The sequence below is a fragment of the Terrapene carolina genome, unplaced genomic scaffold, assembly GCF_002925995.2.
Source record: "Terrapene carolina triunguis isolate 2854851 unplaced genomic scaffold, T_m_triunguis-2.0 Scaffold165, whole genome shotgun sequence".
NCBI lineage: Eukaryota > Metazoa > Chordata > Testudines > Emydidae > Terrapene > Terrapene triunguis.
In genome coordinates, this window is record NW_020664516.1 from 1,483,764 (window position 1) to 1,499,921 (window position 16,158).

At 54.4% G+C, this 16,158-nt stretch overlaps 1 protein-coding gene across 1 annotated transcript in view; it reads left to right on the forward strand.

The window, feature by feature from the left end:
* Positions 1–510: 510 nt before the first annotated feature.
* The window catches only part of LOC112116649 (CMP-N-acetylneuraminate-beta-galactosamide-alpha-2,3-sialyltransferase 2), an 86,692-nt gene continuing 71,044 nt past the window's right edge, over positions 511–16,158 (forward strand). Inside the window, exon 1 of the mRNA XM_026653812.2 lies at positions 511–527. The gene's annotated coding sequence lies outside the window, so the exon portion shown is untranslated. The remainder of the gene's footprint in view (positions 528–16,158) is intronic.

Consider the following 16,158-nt stretch of genomic DNA (forward strand, 5'->3'; position numbering starts at 1 on the left):
CCTGTCCTCCATGAACGTATCTAGTTCTTTTTTGACTCCTGTTATAGTCTTGCTTGGCCTTCACCACATCCCTGATCTCCTCCTTCCCCATTTCTGATCACAGCCCGCAGCAGCTGTGGCTTTTAGTCGAGGCGGGCGCGCTGCATGCTGGGAACGGTAGTTTCCCCTGGCCCGGCTCTTCCCGAGGAAGAAAGCCCCAAGAGGGCCAGGTGACTACAAGTCCCGGCAGGAGCCGCGGCTCCGCGCGCAGCGCATCATGGGAGCTGTAGTTTCCTTCCCCCAGCAGCGCCGCGGTCTGCCGGGGGCTGTCGGCCCCGCGTGGACTACAACTCCCAGCGTCGCGTGGGACCGCCCCCTCCCCCTGAAATCTCTGCCAGCGGCGGGCGGGGGGCCCCTGCGAGCTGAAGTGGGGCTGCCGCGGGTGGGCGGGTAGAAGGGCAGCAGCCGCCGGCCGGGAGCGATCGCGCCGCCCGGCCCCAGCGGTCCCGCAGCAGCGCCGAGGGGCTCCCGGAGCCGAGCGGAGCCAGGTGCCGATGCTGCCGCGCGCGGGGATGCGGGATGCGGGGCTCGGCGCGGGGATGCGGGATTCGGGGCTCGGGGCTGGGCTCGGCTCGGGGACGCGGGCTCGCTGCGGCGCGGGACGGGGCTCCGGGGGCTCGGGCCGGGGCGCGGGTGGCAGCAGCGCGGAGGGGAGTTGCTTTGTCTTGCCCGGGTGGCCCCCCCCCTCCCCGTAGCGGTTTCCTCCCACCCCCGCTCTGCCGGGCCGGCGGGGCTCGAGCCGGGCGGGGTGTTTGCAAACACAGCCGCTGGCTTTGCCGCCGTGCCAACCCCGTCTCGTACCTGCGGCTTGGCTGTTACCCCGGGCCTGCCCTGCGGGGTAATGGATGGGGGCGTCTCTACCTGCTGCGAGCTTCCCTTCACCGCAGTGCCTCTGGCTTGCCGGGGCTCCGTTCCCTGCGAGGGGCGAGCAAACCAGCACCGTGACCGCAGCGGGATTGACAGACCGTCCCGGGGACTTGTCATAGACGTGAAGCCCGGCCTGATCTAAATGTACCTTTCAAAGGGTTGTCGTCTCTGTTTACGTTTTGATTGTGGCATTTGAGCCCAAGCCGTGTCCTGGCCCCGAGAGGGAGCCCTTCGGCATTGCTTTGCGGCTTTTTGTGTAACGTCCATGTCTGTCTTTCCTCCTGAGTGTGGCTCCTGAGCTGAGCCTAGGATACGCTGACCGTGGGGTCAGGCTGTCCTGAAACCGGTTGGGGTCAATGTGTAGCGAGCGACTCTCTGCTAAAGGTCTAAAATCAGGAGGTAACACAGGCAGCTGGCGCTTGGTGAGAATGGCTCCTCGCCAGGTATGCGGGGAGGAAAGGAAGGGTAGCCGGGCTGTGGAGTGGAGAAAGTCCTACGCGCCAATGTCGCTTTAACTGGGCACCCGGTGCGGTTCGTGACTGGCATCGTGGAGGTATGCTACGGGTGGGTTGGTTTGTTCTGGAATTATTTGCCGAACTGTTCAGCAAACCTAGTGTTGTCTCTCCTTTTGCCCTCCCAGTGCCATTGGCTCCTGGCCTTTGTGCGTTGTGGCATGGCCACTGGATGTCTGGTGGAGAGCAAGAGCCTGGGCCTTACGTCCGAATTAGAGGGCCTTCCGTCATGAATCAGAGGGGTAGCCGTGTTAGTCTGGATCTGTAAAAAGCAACAGAGGGTCCTGTGGCACCTTTAAGACTAACAGAAGTATTGGGAGCATAAGCTTTCGTGGGTGAATGCCCACTTCGTCAGGAAGAAAGGGCGTCCTGAGGGACAAACCCCTTCTTTTCCTTGCACTTCCATGGGATACTTGCAGTGAGTTTCTCCAGAATCAAACTGCTCTAAAAACCCGCCGACAGGCTCCTGTGTCATGAGATCCCGAGTCTAGTGCCTCTCATTGACGTCGGTATTCTGTCTGCTCAGTTCTCAAGCGAAAATCAGTTGTGGCTTCTCCACCAGCCCTTTGCTAAGTCAAGTCTGGGATCTCAAAATCAGTCTGGGTTTTTCCTGGCATACGCCTAGTCCAGGCCAGGAGAGTTTCTGTAATTAATGTTCTCTTGTTGTACGGCGTAGAATGGAAATGAGCTGTCAGTGCAGTCAGCTCTCCTGTAGCTGGGTGACCAGCATTTAAAAAAAATGGGTACAACTTGACCAGCAAAAGTCATCAGCTGTGGCACCCAGCAAGTGGTCCCCCTTCTTCACAGGGTCTTCTGATGGTAACTGGACTCTTAACGTCCATACACAGGAGACAGGACTTCTACCAGGCAGCGTCCAAAAAAGTCTCGATGCTGTAAAGCCAATAGGGTTCAGTTTCTTTCTCCAGAAAGATGAGGGGCTGAATTGGCCATGTCGGCATGTGAACTTGTGGGGGTTGGGTTCTCTAGGTATGTCCAGCCTGATGCTCCGAACAAGCCACCCCCTCTGAGAGAGCTTCGTGACCCTATGATATCAACTCGTCCTCCCTCCTGCTAGGGCTACATGAGCACCATATAGGCCAGTGCGTGGCTTGCTGCTTCCTGTCCTCTTGCGCCACTGTTGCATTTTCCTTGCGCTCAGTATGGTCTGGGGGGCTCCTGCCTCTCCTTAAATGAAACCACTCTTACATCCCACCATGTGTTTGCTGAAACAACAGTCCTTAAGCCCAGCAGTGGGCAGCTCAGCGTTGATTTCTCCCTCCTCTCCGCCAGCTGGTGGTGGAGAGGTAACTGGCTTTCATTAGCAATGCCCACTGTCCACCACGCTGCCTGCAATGCACCGCTGTAAAGAAAGGCCTAGGTGTGCTCCTGGGGACTGTGCTGTCTTCTGCATCGTAGCCAAACTGGTGGGATATGTGAGTGGTGGGTACCTCTGCGAATTGGGACCTTATTATCACCCTTGGGCTGATCAGTGCCTCTAACTCTCCTCTGCTCTAGAAAACTTACGCCAAGGAGGGGAGAGCACGCTGCTGCAGTGTGCAAGTTTTTACTTCCCATTTGGATCGCTGCCATCCGACGGAGCTTGGCCGTGACCGGCTGAGGCATGGATGAGAAGCCTAGCTTGAAAGTTATGCAGCGTGCAGGAGTGAGCAGATTTGATCAGAGCCAGATGTTCTGTCTGCAGCAGACACTGGGGCTGGAGGGAAGGAAGGAAGGAAGGAGAAAGGAAACTGTTAACCTTGTAATCCGAGACACTAGACAGGGTAGCCTCTGCAGCTACTTGGCTTCACCGCAATTTTTTTTTTTTTGTCTCTCAGGGCAGCCTTTAAGATTCCTGTTGTTGCACTGCAGATGCCTGTCCAAAGGGTTTTCATCGTGGTCCCATTTACTTGGTGCTGACAGATCAAAAAATATATCTAGATACCCAAAGACCAAAGGGAAGAGACTTAACAATGGGATAGAGTTGCTGGAGTCCTAGATAACAGGATGAGGGTTCTGTCACCGGCAATAACCTGTAGCTCAGCACTCAAATGTTGTCAGTTTAATAGGCCTGAAATTGGCAGCTTCCCAGGTTTATTAAAGGCTCCTGCCAAGCGAAGGTGCTGGAGTCGGTTGGACTCTGTCAGCAATTGTTAATTAGAACGGAAACCCGAAGAGAAGCCTGCGTGGTGTGTTCCTGGTGTGGCGTCCGCTGCTTCCTGCCCGTTCCTGTCCTGATTAGAGGAATGGGGGTTGCTGCTTAGCACTGACCTTGGGCCCCATCCTGCAGGGTCTCTGTGTGCACTGACCTCCCTTTTGGGCCTATGGGAGTCGTGTGCATGGAAGATACCTCCACTGGGAAAGCAGGTGGTGCTTTTCCGTAGCTTTTCAGGGTACCTGATTCTCAATTCTTGAGCGCTAAGGGGGGGAACAGCCCTGTTCCACAGCAGGGGGAGCTGAGGCACCTGGGAGGTGCCTTGCTGGAGATCACACAGCCCATCAGCTGCAGCTGGGACTAGGTGGTAGCCCAGGCTGTCATCCAGCTATTTAGCAGAATCCTTTGTGCGCTGAGCCTGGTTCTTGAGCTCATGTGTGTATATTTGGGTACAGGGCCCCTTGGGGCTGCTTGTCCAGTGGTAACCACCAGAGCTGCTTGCTTTAATGACCGAAGAGTTCTTACGCCAGCCACGTTGACTCCCGAGCCCTGCCGGCGAGTCTAGCTAGTCTGTCTGGTGCATCTCTCTGCAGAGCTCGCGTTGCTGGGGATGGCGACAGGGCAGGGGGTAGTTGAGAGGGGCTGGGTTGCGTGTGCCTCGGATGCTCTGAGCTTGCAGTGCCGGCAGTTAGGGGAAAGCGTCTTTCCTTGCGAGCGCGGCACATTTGCTGTCAAGTTGCCAAGTGCGTCAAAATCTGGCCTTGACATGTTTTAAATGAAATCTGAGACCAGCGGTCAGGGCCCCCTCCCTGACTGCTAGCCCTGCATATTCCCGGAGGTGGGGGAGGGGAGGGGTTGCACCCTACATGCTACTGTCCTATGGAATTTCCCAGTTGCACTAATGACGCCAAATGCTGTAGTGTTGCTACCTTAAGCAGTAGTGGATTTGGGGGCATTATAGTAGAATAATGTGACGTGCATTTTTTTAAATGGTCCAGTGCGCCAGTGTAGTGGCTTTTTAAAAAGATTTGATGCCAAAGGCTCTTTTCAAAAAGGAACGTAAGCTCTCCAGCCGCTCTTTGCTACTTACTGGTTTGTACCATACTGAGCACAAGCGCACCCGGATTGGTCGTCTTCGGGGGCTGCTAGAAGTCAGATAATTAAAGAAATGCAAATAACGCTTCCTTTCCTGCACTGCTTTTCAGAGCAGAGACACACATTGTGCAGGTAGATCGCCATCGGACACCTAACCGCTAATAAAACCACGACCTTGGGAGAACGTGCTTCCCAGAGAGGCATCTACCTACAGAGAGAATGTGCAGCGGTGAAGAAGGTGGGAAGTAGTTCTCCTGAGTCCCCTGTCTTAGGAGAAGGTACCCATAAGACAAGGGTCTCCATGCTTTGAGCGTTCAGCCGTGGAAGGAGGAGTGCCAAGGCCGTTCCTAGCAATGGGCAGCAAAGCCAGTAGGAGCGTCCCTTCCTGTGTGCGCTTCAGAGCGAGGGAGCGCAGATAAAACCAATGAGGAAATAGATCTAAAATTGATCAGTGTCCTGTGTGCTCAGCTCAACAAGGCTACTCTCCTCCCCAGCCCTGTTTCCTCGGGCCAGGGTTCACCCGGTCCCACCCTCCCTTCAGAGTCACTCCCAGGGCTCCAAAATAACGTTTTAAATTAAAGACTTGGGATAGCTGCTCCTTTCCCACTGCTCCTGGGTGAATCCAGCGTCAGCCCCGGCAGGCTGCAGAGAGATCTCTACGGATGGCGGGTGTTCCTGATGAGTCGGTGCAGTACACTGCCCTGGATCTCCTCCAGCCTGGAGTGTGGCTGTCAGGCAGGTTGGAAGTCCCCTGCATGGAGCTTTGCTTTGCTTTCCCCTTCGGCCTGACGTCTTCCCCTCCCCCTGCCAAGGCTTTAGCTTGCTGGCTAAGAGCTCCTGGGAGCCTGTGTGCGCAGGAATAGCCTGCGTGATGGGGGAAGTCCTAGCGCTCGTGGCGTGGCTGGGACGCGAGGGCAGAACAGAGCCGATGGAGCCCCCTGGCAGCCTGCGCATCAGTCACTGTTCCCTGCTCCGTGTCCCTGCCTTGTGCTGGTTCGGCGTTCCCTTCCCCGTTGGTGCAGATGGCAAACCTGGCTGATGCCGCTGATGCCTGGCCGATTCAGTCCCTAACCTCATGCAGGAGACAGAGGCTGAACGGAGCAGGCAGGCGGAGGAGGTTTGACTGGGGAAGCTATTCACACACATCTCTGTAATCGGGCCCTGTTCGGGGCGAGGGGAGGGAGCGTGTGGGAAGGACGACATGGATGCAGCAGAGCTGCTAAGCTCGCATGCATTTAGTCTATGGTGCATGTGGCAGGGAGGCGGGGCCCTATCCTGTTTGCTGAGCATCCTCCCGTCCCGTTCGCTGCAGGGGGCATTGTCCAGGATTGGCCCCCTACCAAAGGCCATGGGTGCTAGCTGAAGAACACCGCGATACCAGTTTGTGACCCCCCTCGTGCTACATTTCACTTGGTAGGTGCCCCATGGCCACAGAGCTCGCTAGGGTATTTCTCTAGCCCCTGTGACCTCCGGAGTGGCCATGTCGCTTTCTGTTTTTATGGAAGTTGGGGGCATTTGAATCCTGTTTCTCGATCCCTTCCCAGACTGTAGCTGTCTGGACCTCAGGAAGGTGGAAATCCAGTGTGGTAGTGTTGTGGGAGTGGCACACTGGACTTTCACACTTCCAGTCGAGTTACACAACAGCCGTGCTATTTTGAGGGTGGCCCTGTGTGAGGCCTGGGATCGCGGCTTAATTTTTATCATAGATCCTTGGACTCTCGCTTTTTGTGGGAAGCGTCCAGCTCCTGGAGGGAGATCTTTATTTCTCCCCTGGCTTTAGCAGCGCCTCTAAAATGCTTGCTCACCAGCGGCCAGTATAAAATGCTGTGGGTGTAGCACTCCTACCAGGTCCCCATCCCTCACACCCTGGAGTTTCTCGGCCGCTAGGGAGCACTCTGCTTTTGTACCCCTTTCTCAGCATCCTGGGTGCTGCTACGGTGAGGATCTGTTTTCTAACCTGCCATCCACCAGCCTCCCTCTTGGGTCCCATGTCACAGTGACTAGCTAGCCTGCCAGCAGCGCTGAGAAAATGGACCTGACGCTCGTCAGTGTCGCTGCCACCCACAGGTTCTGAATAACAGAGACGGAGATGGATGAGGCTTGGCTCAGTTTTCACAGAGCTGCTTCTAGAAGAAGGTCTGATCTCTCTGTGGCTAGCTCAGGGGCGGGCAAACTACAGACGTTTTAAGCTGGCCCTCGAGCTCCCGCTGGCGAGCAGGGTCTGGGGCTTGCTCCGCTCTGGAGCTGCATCCAGGGAGCAGGGTCGGGGGCCACTCCACGCAGCTCCCAGAAGCAGTGGCATGGCCCTGCTCTGGCTCCTATGCATAGGGGCAGCCAGGGGGCTCTGCCTTGCACGCTGCCCCTGCCCCAAGTGCCGACCCCGCAGCTCCCATTGGCCAGGAACTGCAGCCAATAGGAGCTGCAGGGGCGGTGCCTGTGGACAGGGCAGCGTGCAGAGCTGCCTGGCTGCGGATCCGCATAGGAGCCGGTGAGGGACATGTCGCTGCTTGAAGTAAGCACTGCCCGGAGCCTGCACCTCAGAGCCTTTCCTGCGCCCCAACCCCCTGTCCCAGCCCTGATCCCCCTCCCGCCCTCCGAGCCCCTTGATCCCAGCCCGGAGCACCTTCCTGCACCTCAAACCCCTCATCCTTAGCCCCACCCCAGAGCCCGCACCCCAAGCCAGAGCCCTTGCCCCCACCCCAGCCCGAGCCCCCTCCCGCACCCTGAGCTCATAATTTCTGGTCCCATCCTGGAGCCCACAACTCAACCAGAGCCCTCACCCCCTCCCGCACCCCAACCCCAATTTTGTGAGCATTCATGGTCCGCCATACAATTTCTATTCCCAGATGTGGCCCTCGGGCCAAAAAGTTTGCCCGCCCTTGGGCTAGCTCCTAGAGGAAAGGCTCCGAGCATGAGCTGTCTGCAGACTCTGCGGTCTCTGCTCTGGTTACTTGGGTCTGAGATGGCAGACTTTCTCATCAGGCATTCCCACTAGGCAGGGCTAAATTGGTGGCACTTGCTCAGAGAAGAGGGTGGATTTCTCCAGTGATTCTCCTTATGGGAGGGAGAAGGATCCGGGAGCCACCTGCCACAGCAGGGTGAGACTTATTAATATTGACTTGTCCTGTGGTAGCACTCGGGGACCCCAGCCATGGACCGGGACCCCACTGTGCTCGGTGCTGTACAAACCGCTCCAAAGAGCGTCCCATGGAAGTTGGAGCATGACATCCCAGCTCCGCGGCAGCCTACAGCTTTCTGAACGGCAGCAGAGATCCGGGCAGCAGCTGGTTCACTTCACTGTGCTGCTGCGCTCGTTTTCTCCAGCAGTAACTGGATCTTCCTCAGCAGGACCTGAAGAAACCAGCCCTGGACTGGCGCCAAGAGGAGCGTAGTCGGCAAAGGGCCGGTAGCGCTCAAGAGCTAACATTTCTAATGCAACTGATTCCTTGGGCCCCAAGGGCTGGGCACGTCCACTTGGCACCCTGGTGATGTAAATTACAACGCTTTCGTTTGCCTCCTTCCAGCAGTCTCTCACATCGGGTTTATTAATCTGTGATCCTGGCTTTGAGAAGTCTGGTCCAATCCCGCCTCCGGGAGGTCCAAGTCAGCTGGGCCCTTCCCTGGAGAGCCCTGTCCAGCAGCTCCTCTGCCATCTTCAGCTGGGTGCCTGAGCAAAGGTGCCTCTCCAAGGATCCCTCACGTGTCTAGAAGCCTGCACCAGTGCCCACTCAGGCCCAGCCGGCGGGGGCCCAGACTTGCCTAGCCAATGGCGGCACGAGGAGCCTGACAGCTGCCCAGAACTTACAAGGCAAGTTGGAGAAGTGCCAGCAGAGGCTGCAGGTACCCGCATGCAACGCTTCCTCGCAATGGCTGTAGCCTGGCCGCACTGTGTGTGCTGGGGCCTGTTGCTGACATTGGTTGCCCCTCCTGAGCTGCAAGTGGTCCACGGGCCGCCCCTGCACCGCCCCCTATTGCGCTAGGAAACCGGTATCGGAGCAGTTTTTATAGTGGGGGTGATGAGAGGCATTGAACCAAACTTTAAACCCTATGTGATGGAAACCAACCTGTGGCTCCGGAGCCGCATGCGGCTCTTCGTAGGTTAATATGCGGCTTCTGGCATAGGCGCTGACGCCGGGGCTGGAGCTATAGATGCCAACTTTCCAATGTGCCGGGGCGTGCTCACTGCTCTGCCCCAGGCCCTGCCCCCATTCCACCCCTTCCCCTGAGCCTGCCATGCCCTCGCTCTCCCCCCCCTCCACCAGAGCCTCCTTTGCACCGCGTAACAGCTGATCGGGGCGGGCGGGAGGCGTGGGGAGGGAGTGGGAGGCACTGATTGGTGGGGCTGCCGGGGGACAGGAGGCGCTGCAGGTTGGAGTGGGGGGAGCGGATGGGGGGGCTGCTGACGTATTACTGTGGCTCTTTGGCAATGTACATTGGTAAATTCTGGCTCAGGTTGGCTGCCCCTGGGGTAGAGCAATGGTAGCAGCCGACGTGGTGAGCGGACAACTGGATTTTCCTGGGTCCTCCTCAGATACAGCTTGCAGCCTGCTGCAGAGCCCAGCTGTGCCTCTCCAGCCTGCAAGGCCTCCTCGGGCTTCTGGTCTCTGAGGCGTCTCAAACCTCCACTGGAACAGTGGTGGAGAGGACGAGGAGGGAACCGTTGTTAACCCATTTCCCTGCTCTTTGCATTCCCATGGAGACGCTCGTCTGTAATTTCAGAACCACCAGCCCCTGCTAAGCAGCAGCCGTCGTGGCGTCTCGGCTGTGTTTTCTCAGCTGGCGCCAAGGAGCCCTCCTCCCTCTCCCTCCCCTCTCCAGGGCGTGTGAGAACATGGGTTAGCGCCCTCCATGCGCAAGGTGCTCCCTGGTAGGCCGGCAGAGCGCGGTGGGGGCGCCACGACGCAGTGCCGGACAGCGACCCAGTGCCAGGAGGACCACTTCCCGCTCCTGAGGAGGAGAGAAGCGGCTGCCATGCCCAGAGCCCCACGATCAATCCCCACTCCGGGAGGTCCAAGTCAGCTGGGCCCTTCCAGAGCGAGACCTCTGTCCACTAGGCTACACCCTGGAGCATTAGGGGGGAGAGGGGAGGTCCAGGGCTCTCTTCCCTTTCCTTTCCCTCCTCCCGCACCAAACGTCCCTGGACTCAAGTAACATTGTCTTGGCCCTGGCAGCCTCCTTGGGGAAGGATCTGCATTTCAGCTGCTGCAGGAAGCTTGCCAGATGCCGAGGCCTTTTCCCCCGATCTCGTGAAGGCAGGGATTGTATTACTCGCGTCCCTGCAGACTGACTCCTTCCCAGCTCGCTCCTCGCTTGAGCGCTGATCCACCCTGCTCCGCAGCCGGGTGAAGAGACCTTGATGATGGTGCCCCAGGCAGAGCTCATCTAAACAAACTGGTCTATGCCTGGGGCAGTGGCCTGTGGAGCTCTCCAGAGACGCACGGCTTGTTCGCTCTGGCTTGCTATTTCCAGAGCACCCATAATGCCTCTTCTTGCCACATTAAGGGCCAGATCCTACTTGCCCCTCATCCCTGGAGAGGCACTGTGGTTGAGTGCATCAAGGCACTGGACTAGGAGTCAGGAGATCTGGGTTCTATTCCCGGCTTGGCCAATGACCTGTCTCCCTGGGCCTCAATTTCCTTTCTCATGCTTTGACTTGTCTAGTTAAGCCATAGGTTCTCTGGGCTGTCACAGGAACTTATCCTTGCAACAAAGCCCATTGCCAACTCTGTCCACATATCTATTCAAGGGACACCATCATAGGACCTAATCACATCAGCCACACCATCAGGGGCTCGTTCACCTGCACATCTACCAATGTGGTATATGCCATCATGTGCCAGCAATGCCCCTCTGCCATGTACATTGGCCAAACCAGACAGTCTCTACACAAAAGAATAAATGGATACAAATCAGACGTCAAGAATTACAACATTCAAAAACCAGTGGAAGAACACTTCAATCTGCCTGGTCACTCAATTACAGACCTAAAAGTCACAATTCTTCACCAAAAAGCTTCAAAAACAGACTCCAACAAGAAACTGCAGAACTGGAATTAATCTGCAAACTTGACACCATTAAATTAGGCTTGACTAAAGACTGGGAGTGGATGGGTCATTACACAAAGTAAAAAACTATTTCCCCATGCTAATTTCCCCCCTACTGTTACTCACACCTTCTTGTCAACTGTTTGAAATGGGCCATCCTGATTATCACTACAAAAGTTTTTCTCCTGCTGATAATAGCCCACTTTAATTGATTAGTCTCGTTAGAGTTGGTATGGCAACACCCATTTTTTCATGTTCTGTGTGTGTGTATATAACGTATATCTTCCTACTGTATTTTCCACTGCATGCATCAGATGAAGTGGGCTCTAGCCCACGAAAGCTTATGCCCAAATACATTTGTTAGTCTCTAAGGTGCCACAAGGACTCCTGTTCTTTTTGCAATGCCATTAGTAACTCACTGTAGTGTAGGTGAGCAGGGTTTGGCCCCTGTTGCTGTTAGCTGTCATCGCCAAGGCTGTTCTTGGAGGTTTCAGCAACTGAGCCCTAAATCTCCCCTTGCTTGGCTGCAACTTCTGTCACATGCAGACATGTGAGGGAAAGTCTGGGCTGCCGTGTGACCTGCAGGCAATCCGAGGGATTGCAAGGGGCACATTATGTATAAATCCTTGCTCCCAGGAAGGACTGGTACCAACCCACAACTGGGAGTGAGCAAATGAAGCCAAGGAGACCAGGCCATCTTCTTCTAACCGAATGCAATGGGCCACCCTGGGTTGGGGTAGGTAGGTTTAGAACCCAGAACCTTCAACAGCACAGAACAAGCAGCTCCTGCTTGAGCTACAGGCGTAGCTAGGCTAGCTGGTGGCAGTAGTAGGCTGCTGACTTGTAGTGAACCAGCCAATAGAGGCCACTGGAGTGCCCTATGCAGTCCACGCTTTGCCAGACTGCTACATGACCATTCTAGCTGTGTGACTGGGCTCAGCCGTTTGCGACAGGGTTGGAAGGTAGAGGATATAGAAGAAGATAGGAACGGCCGTACTGGGTCAGATTAATGGTCCATCTAGCCCAGTATCCTGTCTTCCGACAGTAGCCAGTGCCAGATGCTTCGGAGGGAATTAACAGAAGAGGGCAATTTCGAGTGATGTAGCATTGCAGCCTGAACATCTGAGAACCACCGTAATAGAGGTTTTAAAAACTTGACTTAAGTTCAGTATTTAAAATCAAATCTCACTAGTTAAAGGCGTAAGTCCCTCTTAACTCAGCCTTATGGAACATTTTGTTCCATCTTAACTATGAATCCTTGTGGCTAACAGCACAGCCTGCAGTTATATGAACGCCCTCTCCTTCTCAAATACCCTGTCCCCTTCTTAGTATCTTAGGTAGTAAGCATGAGACAGTGCTATGCCTTTAAGAGAAGGAAGTCTGATTACAACGAAGTACATGTGAAGACTTATTTCACCCACATGCTATATTGGAACACATTCTAGCGAGAACAATAGCAAAGCAAATTATAGCCTGGCAAACATAAGGGCTCACTGTTAAGTAATGACATGAACTGTTGTGAAACTGGAGCACAGTCAGTTGGTTCATTAACTCTTCCTACTCCAGACGATACCCGACGCTTGGAAACAGCCTAACCTCCTGTCCGTTTAGGAGGAGTCTGTTCGAGATGTGATGCTGGGGAAGGGGGCAGGGAATTGCTTGGCTGAATTGCCACACAGGAATTTGAGTAACTCAACACAGTTGTGACCTTTTTTTTTGCGCCATAGTCTCTCCCCCCCGTTCAAAGGGACGACTCCAATCCTCGGGCGAGGGTGCTGTATTTAATACTCTTATGAAGACTCCTTGGGAACTGAAAGTAGCATGTTACTAGCCATTACGGTGAGATTCGTTCACGTGACCTGCTCGGAGTCTCTTAATGCTGTTTTAGAGCACGGCCATTTAACTAAATGCTGCATCTGTCTTGGGTTCTCGTGGTTGCCATGATGGAGGTACCTGAGTGCCTCTCAGTCGTTAATGGCGCTAGCCTCCCAAACACCCCTGTGCAGGAGGGATGTGCTATTGGCTCCTTTGTGCCTCATCTCTAGGCTGGGGATCTGAGCACAGAGAAACGAAGACTTGCCCAAGGACCCACAGATAATGTGTGGCTGTGACACTCTACACCTTGGGGGGGAGCATCCTGTAACCCCCAGATTCCCCATTTACATATAATTGTGATTTACCTTCCAAGCCATGCTTTATATGTGTCAGGGGAAAGGTTACGATCTGCTGAAAGTCATTTCTCTATCCATAGATGTGTATCATTAATGATACACATAAAGTTATGAGAATTGTGTAGTATGGTGGTCACTAAAGCGTGCTGTAAGTTGGGGAATCAGCCAGATATTAGCTTCCCAGAGGCAACAGCAAGGAAAGTAACCAACGCCCGGGCAGGTGTCAAACAACCATCAACAGCCATTGTCCAGCAAGGGAGCTACAATGCGATGACTCACCTGCATGAGGCCACCCCAGGGGAATTGCTCAACCTTGCTTGGAGAGACTCAGCAATGCCCCCAGACATGCCTGGACTTGTGCTCCCCAAGCACATGGACTGAGGGTATAAAACAGACAGCGTGGACACATACTGGGCCTTCTCCTGCCCCCACCTATGCTGCAAGCAACCAAGACACTGAGAAGAAGACAAGATTCCAACAGAGGAGACTGGCCCAGGTTTAAGGAACAAACCTGTGTATTAAAGACAGCAATATCCAGTGGGGTGAGAGAAACTGCTTCATCTAGTTGCTGCCCAGTCTAATAGGGTCGAGAGTTTAGACTGGGTGCTTAGATTTTCTTTTCTTTTGGTAACTAACTCTGACTTGTTATGTTTGGACTTATAACAGTAGTTCTCAAACTTTTGTCCTGGTGACCCCTTTCACATAGCAAGTCTCTGAGTGCCACCCCCCACCCCTTAAATATATAAAAAAGTGTTTTTAATTTATAACACCATTATAAATGCTGGAGGCAAAGCGGGATTTGGGGTGGAGGCTGACAGCTCGCGACCCCCCAGGTAATAACCTCACGACCCCATTTGAGACTGACTTATAATCACTTAAAATGTGTCTTTATCGTTAATAAATTGGTTGGTTTGTTCTACCTGAAGCAGTGCGTTTGGTTTGAAGCGTGTCAGAAACTCCCCTTGGGATAACAAGCCTGGTACTTATCAATTTCTTTGTTAAATTGATGAGCTCATATAAGCTTCCAGCGGGCATAACTGGACACTGCAAGACAGAGGTTCCTAGAGTTGTGTCTGGGACCAGAGATATTGGCTAGTGGCATTCGGGTGCAAGTAGCTGGGAGCAGCTTACATGCTAGAGGCTGTGCGTGACCCGCCCAGGAGTGGGGTTCTCACAGCAGAGCAGGGTAAGGCTGGCTCCCAGAGTCAAGGATTGGGGTGACCTAGCAGATCACCGGTCCAGATAACACTAGAGGGGAACGTCACAGTGGCAGAGCAAGGAGTTGGGAACCATAGCCCCCCAGGTCCCAAGCTAGCTCCCTAACATCTGGATCATGCCCCACCTTGAGGTCAGATCCCCAGTTGGTGCAAATGAGACTGCCAGACATATCATTAGGAGTGTGCATCTGGGGGGCATGTGGCATTCTGGCATGGGGTGCAGGATGGCGGCTGGGGGCCAGAGTTTTACTCCCGGCTGTGCTGCTAACCCTGATGAGTTGCTTCACCTGCATGCGCCTCCATTTCCTCATCTGTCAAACAGGGGAAGCCCTGGAGGGCTTCTTGGACATGGAGATTCAGTGTCTGCGAAGTGCTTCAAACAGGAGATGCACTGGGTTATCTCTGAACTCTCCCGCTGCTCTCAGGCAGTCTAGCCTGCACAGCCCGTCCAGACCTTCTCCCTGCACTTTGTCTCTCTGGAGTGTGGCACACCTGGGGGAGGCAGTATTTGCTGCTCTGCACCATAGGCGTTTCAAGCAGGCATGTCCCTCGTCTTGGCACCAATGGGCTCCTCTCCTAGGGCCATCTGTGGAAGTGCTTGATGCCGGGGTAGCACTGGGAGCTCTCCTGAGCCCACCCCTCCGCTCTTCCCTATTGATGACGTGCAAGCAGTATCCACTTTACCCCCTGAGCAATCCCTGGGGATTGATCCTGCCTTCCTGAAATTGGGGAGAGCTTGGCTACTGACTCTGGTCCTTCAGTGGCTAGCGACCTGTCCTTTGCCACCTGGGGCTCTGAGGAGATCCACAAGGCAGCGTGTCTGGAGGCAGGACACTGCATTGTCATGGGGGCAGGCACTCCAAGGACCTGGGATCTCCGACTCCTGGGATCAAGGCCTGGTGTTGGGCTCTGGTCCTGCAGTCTAGCCAGCAGGGAGTCGGCCCGCATGGTCCTTGGATCTGCTGCTCAGCTACCGTCCTAGCTCGGCCAGTACCAACGCTCCAGAGAGCAGCCAACCGCAGTGTTGCCAACTCATGTGATTTTTATCATGAGTCTCAGGGTAATTGTTTTCTGTAAAGCCCCAGCTCCTGGAGTCAAGTGGAGATGTGATGAGTTCAGCCTTCACTCTGAAAGAAAAAGTAAGTTTCTAGCCCTCGTGGCTGTGGAGAAAGGGGTCACATTTTGAAGCTAATGGCTCAAAAGGTAAATAAAAATAACCCCAAATCTATTACTTGTAGTAATCTTGGGATTTTTAAAGCCACTCTCGTGATTTTTGAACATTTGGGGTTGGCAATACTGCAGTTGCTCTGCCTCGGCTCTGCTTCCCATCATGCACTGCAATGAATTGTCGGCAAAAAGAGCTGCTGGCCTGCATGTTGTGTGATGTTCGGCTCTCCCGAAGCAGCCCCTGGTTCGAGCAGGCGTTTGCTTCCCTTTCAGACTTTCCCCTCGGAAGCCAGACACCCGTGCAAGCCACCAGTCCCTCCCTTTTATGAACTCTCTAATCCTGGACCTGCTGTCTGGGCTCACATGTATTCATCAAGATGGAATAAAGGGTCCAAAGAGGCAAGTGGCCAGTGTCAAACAGCTTTAAACAAGAACAACAAGGAGTCCGGTGGCCCCTTAAAGACTAACAGATTTATTCAGGCATAAGCTTTCGTGGGTAAAAAACCCACTTCTTCAGCTGCATGGAGTAAAAATTACAGATGCAGACTTTATATAATGACACGTGAAGAGAAGGGAGTTACCTCACAAGTGGAGAACCAGTGTTGACAGGGCCAATTCAATCAGGGTGGATGTAGTCCACTCCCAATAATGGATGAGGAGGTGTCAATTGCAGGAGAGGCAAAGCTGCTTCTGTAATGAGCCAGCCACTCCCAGTCCCTGTTCAAGCCCAATTTAATGGTGTTAAATTTGCAAATGAATTTTAGTTCTACAGACTTCAAAGAGAAACAGCAGAACTGGAAGTGCGCTCTTTCCCCTTCTGTCGTCTTGCAGCCACCCAGCGTCGTGGTAGGCACCTTCCCCCCAAAACAGTCTTTTTTTAACAACAAGGAGTCT